The 6,867-nt window shown below is 35.7% G+C and overlaps 1 long non-coding RNA gene across 3 annotated transcripts in view; it reads right to left on the reverse strand.

Annotated features, from left to right (window-relative positions):
- Nucleotides 1–6,867, reverse strand: part of LOC117117322 — a 17,064-nt gene that overhangs the window by 2,868 nt on the left and 7,329 nt on the right. For 2 of the 3 annotated variants that reach the window (XR_004446889.1, XR_004446890.1), the window contains one exon: nucleotides 3,491–3,589. This is a non-coding gene — a long non-coding RNA (uncharacterized LOC117117322). Of the gene's footprint in view, nucleotides 1–3,490; nucleotides 3,590–5,796; nucleotides 6,566–6,867 lie in introns of those variants that run through there. The other variant, XR_004446888.1, reaches the window with a different exon arrangement.

A 6,867-nucleotide genomic window follows, 5' to 3' on the forward strand; every position in this document is an offset into this window, starting at 1 on the left:
GCATAGGGCAGGGCCGTAGGCAGGATTTTCGATGGGGAGGTGCGTTTTGCAACCGAAGTGGACCTTACGATGGGCGACTGCCTAGGGGTCCCCGTGAGGGTGGGGCGAATCTTCTGGAAGCTCTGAAAAATTAGCATTTTTTAATGGATTTCTAAAATCCATAATTTGTAATATCGCGATTTAAATTTTCATTCATTTGAGTATTGTCTAGGGACCTACAGTAAAAGCAGGAGAAATAGAGGGTGGGGGTGAAGGGAGGAACTTGAGACAGATGGTCAATACCACCTCAGCCCCACCATGACTAGGGCTGAGGTAAGAAAATTTATGATTATGGCACCTCAAAATGCCCGGAAAGGGGACTCTCAGACAAACTTCAATGATGATTTTTCTCTTTTCTCCATTTTTCTTTTATAATTTTAGGGGGTTCTTCTCCCTTGAATCCACCACTGTGAAATTGTAATTTTTCATGTTCTTTACATCTGTAGGCCTACCGATGACATGGATCAATCTGCAATCACTGGAGCTGATAATTTCAGCACATTATTAAAAATCAACGGGTAGAAGACCGGGCAAAAAAATGTAATGCACTCATTTCGCGATAATTAGGAACGATTTTAGTGAAATAATAGGTTTTAAAAGTAAACTTTTTGAAATTGGGTGGTCCAGGGGCAGAGGCCTGGAGGGGGTTTGTGAGAAAAGTGACAAAGTAGCATTTTGAGGGTCTTGCGTAATAAATTTCTCAAACACATAATTCATTAATATTTCATTTAAATTTTCATTAATTTGGGTGTTTTTGGGACCTGAAAAAGTAACGTTATTATGTCCTGTACATCTGCATGCCTATAGATAACATTCTTCATATTATATAGATCAATCTGCGATCACCGGAGACGATCAATTTCTAACAAATTTCATGCCACATTATTAAAAATCAACGGTTAGATACGCTGGCAAATATATAATGCAATGCATGCTATAGCATTTTGTAATAATTAGGAGCGATTTTGTGTATTCATAGGTTTTAAAATGTGGACCTTTTGGAATTTGTGGGGTGCGTCCGCACTCTCTGCACCCCCCCCCACCTGCCTACGGGCATGAACTTGTGATCGCGGTACCCTGACCATTAAAAATTAGCAGACGAACTGAGGAAGCGTTGTTCACGGCATTGGACAGCAGCGAAAAATGATTCCCCCATCATTAATGGAACAGGCCCACGTCACGCTTGGCTGACTAGTTTTGATTTACATTTTGTGTGTCTGTGCCATAAGCAGCAAAAGTCCATGTCAAACCAGCCAGGCATGACTGTTTTGAAATACAACAACACAAGACATGCGAAATGTAAATCAAAACTAGTCAGCCAAGCGTGACGTAGGCCTGTTCCATTAATGATGGGGGAATCATTTTTCGCTGCAGTCCAATGCGTGAACAACGCTTCCAGTGCGTATGCTAATTTTTAATGGTCAGGTGTACCGCGAAAACAAGCCCTATGCTAGACATTATAGGCTAGGCTTATGTGGGCTGGGATTTGCAACAAGGTCTTGGACTAGGCCTCTATACCATAGTAGGAGGCCTGGTCCTAGTCTAGGCCTATAATATCTGTATAAGTAATCATATATGATTACAGGTTTACATTGTACCAAGGTCAATATTAAAGATCGCATTTATTTTTCATTGAAAATAAAAAAAAAAAAAACTTAACTTAAGGATTTTAAAATATTCAAAAAAAAACTGTACGCTTCAAAAAATAAAAATAAATTAAGTTAACTTAACACAAACAACGCGATAGATATAAAGTTTGCGAGAATAATTTGTATACTTGTTCTGTATTTTCTGAAGCGCCGTTCGTTTGGGGTTGCTACAATCTGCAGTTGTTACAATCAGTGACGCCACAGTCGGGCGCTGACAGGGGAAGAGGGCGCCAGGGACCCAGGCGTGAGGGGCCCCGACATTGTAGTTTAAAAAATATAATATAAACTATAATACCGTAGTTTCGCTCAATGGGGCCCCGACAGTTTTAAACAATAAAAGCTGGGTTCTGATGTTTGAAATCATGCTTCTGATTTTGTGATCAATTTGCTTTGCATTGTATATTGGCCCTACGTTATCAAAACAGGTTTAGTTCTCACTAAAATTGGCCTATTCTTTGTATATATTTACACCTAGAGTACATAGGGCTACTAAAGGCATACCAGTCCGAAAGTCATGTACCATTCTATGTTCTCTAACAAGAGAATTAACAGTTAATTTTTCAATCTCCAGCAAATTTAAATAGCATCCAATCCTCCTTTTTGGAATGTAAGGAAATAGATAGTGGTAGCAACCCCAAAACGAATGGCACTTCAGAAATACAGTACAGAATACCAAAACTTCTCTCAATCTTTATATCCTATCGCGTTGTTTGTGTTTTAAGTTAACTTTATTTATTTACTTTTTATTTTATTTTTTTTTAAGCGTACAGGTTTGGAATATTTTAAAATCCTTAAGTTAAATTATTTGAAGTTTTCTTTTATTTTCAATGAAAAATAAATGCGATTGTTAATATCGATCTTGGTACAATGTAAACCTGTAATCACATGACTACTTATACAGATTATATATTATAGGCCTAGACTAGGACCAGGCGTCCTACTATAGTATAGAGGCCTAGTCCTCCTACTATATAGAGGCCTCGTCCAAGACCTTGTTGCAAATCCCAGCCCACATAAGCCTAACCTATAATGCCAAGCATAGGGCTCGTGATCGCGGTAGCCTGACCATTAAAAATTAGCAGACGCACTGGGAAGCGTTGTTCACGGCATTGGACTGCAGCGAAAAATGATTCCCCCATCGTTAATGGAACAGGCCCACGTCATGCTTGGCTGATTAGTTTTGATTTACATTTCGCAAGTCCAGTGCCATACGCAGCAAAAGTCTATTTCTAGTGTTGTTGTAAAATGCATTTCAAACCAGGCTGGTTTTTGATTTACGTTTTGAAATATAATTTGGAGAGGGTGTTTGATCAAGTCAGACCTACGTTTTGAATTTGAATTACATTTTAAAGAAATTAGAACTACATTTGGAAAAATTTGAACTACGTTTTGAAAAATTAGAACTTCATTTTGAAAAAATAGATCTACATTTTGAGAAATTTACGCCTACGTTTTAATAAATTAGACATTGAATTTTGCAATTACATTTTGATTTTAACATGGACTTTTGCTGCGTATGGCACCCCATACTTATGTTCCTCGTTTAAAATTAGATGGCTTTCTCTTTACGTGGTTTAAAAGACTTTGACTGTTATTTATTTTATAACATTTCAGCAAACCTGCCTTGCAGCTTTACTGTACTTCTTGTATTTCAGTATTGCTTTTATGTTAGGCAAAATCAATGATATATGAAGATATGAGAACAAACCACCATGCACTTTGTGTTTCTAATTGATATCACACACATTTTGGTGCTATGCATAAGTGGAGGTCAAATATTGATAATTTGAGGGATACCATACCTGTCACTGTGCATTACATGGCTGTGGAGAGAATCTTCAGATCTACAGGCCACACATCCTGTCATCACACAATGGCTACAGGCCCAGTCCCACAAACCACTATTTAACAAAATAAATAATTAAAATGAATATGATAAATTTTAATATGTTATTTTTTTTTAAATAAAATAAAAATAGTAATAATATTAAAATAATATCCTTTAATACTCATTTCAAAATAAGAATCTATTTAATACATGTATTAGTAAATACATGTATAGTAAATACATAAAATAAAATAAAAATAGTTATAATATTAAAATAATATCCTTTAATGCTCATTTCAAAATAAGAATCTATTTAATGCATGTATTAGTAAATAAAAAGAAAACAATAAATTATCATTAATCTGTCATATACTCTGTCTATACATGTTTTTTTTTTTTAACATCATTGATGGACTCACGAGAAGTAAGTTAGTGTAAAGGACAATAATAATAATGGTAGTGAAAGGTAGAGTGAATCTAAATGAATTGCTAGTAAGAAATCAGGTCTAGAATTTGCTTCTTCATATCTATGATAACTGTTTTTTGCTTGTTGCATAATAAGACCTCACACAGAGAATAATGCATATACTAAAAATGAAATCTTAGCCACATTAAAAATTTTTCACAACAAATGACATCAAAATCGACTCCCAAGATTATTATTATCATCATTAATAATAAATAATTAGTGAACCTGGAAATCTTGGTAGAAAGATACTTGCTTTGCTATCCCAGGGTCATGGGTTCAATTCCTGTCACGGAAACAGTTATTAAAGGACATTTCCAATAATTTAAACTTTAAACAGATGTAGCACAGAAAATATATTCTCACCCAACAAACACTTACCAAGTGTCTATTACTACTACTACTATATTTCTAAAAATATGTACCTTACAAAAATTATCCATCAGAAATATGAAATATGAATAATTGTAACTTCAGTAACAGAGTGATGCAAAATTGACATGGTTTTTTTTTTTACCAAAATAGATATTGCCAAAGCTCTACGGATTATTTAAATGAGTTTCTAAGGATAATTATATATTTCAGTATTCATAAACCTTTATTGAGCTACCTTTGATTTGAGAAGTGGTTGATACATATTAATGATATTACATAAATAATGCATCTTTCCGGTAATGGAGCAACGGAACAGAGTGACATGCAGTTTGTTGACCCAAAGTTGAATACAAATCTCAACTGGTTTTGCAAATAGAAATTGTAAACAATATAACTAGCATCATTCTTATTTATTTTAGTTTTACCCTGCATTTTTTCAATGGTCGCTGAGAAATGATACTAGGTAATGGTAACAATCGCCCTATGTGTGATTTGCTAACTATACCATAATTAGGTGCAACTGTGTACAGTAAAGATTTTTGCTTTCTCCTTATATTTGTGAAGACGTACAGTACCATACCATACTGCGCAACATGTTCTCCCAAAACAAAATCAAGGTTGATTGGCTAACTGTGTTATTGTGGATGGATGTAGTTTTTTTGGATAGTTGATAAAAATTGATAGTTTAAAATAGAAATCTGGTTGAACAAAGTTTTTAGGTGCTGGGCTTGTGATTTGAGGCAAGCGATTGCACTCCCTCATACCGAAATTCCTTAGTTTACTCATTTTTAGTAGATTTAGCCATATGGCACTACTGACTATTAAACGCCTACTAATATGTAGGTTTTCAGTAGATTTTAGTAGTTTTTCGCCTCACTAGCATATTTCGCTGAGGTTTTCAAAAACAATCACTATTATTAAACTATATTACCATCTACCTATCAGTGGTCTATTGATAAAGTAAAAATATTTCTATCAGTCCCCTTAATAGATTGACAAAAACTAATTAGAATCTGCTAATAATATGTTAATATTATCTAATTATTGGGCCTACATAATATCTTCTTAAATAGCTAGACACAAACCTACTTATAAAATTATGAACATAAAATTATAAATTGATAACAACTATTTAGCACCTATCTAATAATAGATATATTACTATTGCCAACCCTTTGTTATGCCCATCTATAAGTCTAATAAATACCAACTACAGTAATAAATAGATATGTATAAACTATTAATAAACTATTTGTGATCTATCATCAGTAGACAAAGCCTACTAAGTTACTACTATTAAGGTAGTACTAAAGGAGGAAATCCTTAGACATGAAAAATCTATTAACAGCCTATTATCATCTACAAAAATAGACTTTGTCTACTACAAACTATCTATGTCTACTAAAAAAATTCTGTATAGGGACCACACTATCACTCACCTATATACTCCTCTTCAGGGATGTGAAAAAAATAGAGCACTTTTGGTATGAAAATCACTCACCCTAAATCTAGTAAAGAACCCAAATAGGATGGTGATGATCACTTCAATTTCGAAGCATACAAACCAAGGAGAATGCTAGGATAAATAAACACTATTTTGAACAATTGTATAAGCTTTCTTAGCCATTTACCTCTCACGTTAACAGTGGGTGGTTGTTTTCGGGGGTATGGTAAGAATGGCCCCGGAAAAATGACCCAGGAAAAAATGGCCTGGTAAAAATGGCCCCAAATGACAGTGCAGGCCTCGAATTTGGGGATTTTATGGGCAGGCCAAATGGCCTCCGGTATGACATGATTTTGAAAGGCACCAATGCCAAATGGAAAGGCACCAAGGCCAAAATTTCAAGTATAAAAGGGCACCCAAGGCAAAATTTGATTTAGCCTCAGTACTAATTTCTCGCGACTGCCTTGATTCGTCGTAGCTAGGCCTAGACCAAGCCAAGCTAGGCCTAGACCAAGCCAAGCTAGGCCTAGACCAAGCCAAGCTAGGCCTAGACCAAGCCAAGCTAGGCCTAGCCAAGCCATAGTTGTCAATGGTAATATGACTTTGTTTAGAGTATTAACTATTAATTATCGATTCAATGTTGGAATATACTGCGGCGGTCGGCGATCGTACAAAACAGTCAAATTTCAAGAAGTTCGATATCTTTGTGTTGTTGCTCAGTCCGTCGTCATCGGAGAGGAAGCCAATTCCAAACTGGCCGCGAAAGCTGCGATGACGTAAGATCGCACAAAGTTAAGCTGTGCAGTATGGAACGCGGTTACTGCCTTTGGTGGCTCTTTTCCGTTCGGGGCATTTGTTATTCGGCCCTTTTAACATTACGTTCGGTGCTTTTACATTACGTTCGGTGCTTTTTACATTACGTTCGGTGCTCTGAACATTACGTTCGGTGCTTTTTACATGACGTTCGGTGCTTTGAACATTACGTTCGGTGCTTTTAACATTACGTTCGGTGCTTTTACATTACGTTCGGTGCTTTGAACATTACGTTCGGTGCTTTTAACATTAC

Source organism: Anneissia japonica, unplaced genomic scaffold (genome assembly GCF_011630105.1).
Source record: "Anneissia japonica isolate Jap-2015-1 unplaced genomic scaffold, ASM1163010v1 scaffold4464_len47620_cov111, whole genome shotgun sequence".
Lineage (NCBI taxonomy): Eukaryota > Metazoa > Echinodermata > Crinoidea > Comatulida > Comatulidae > Anneissia > Anneissia japonica.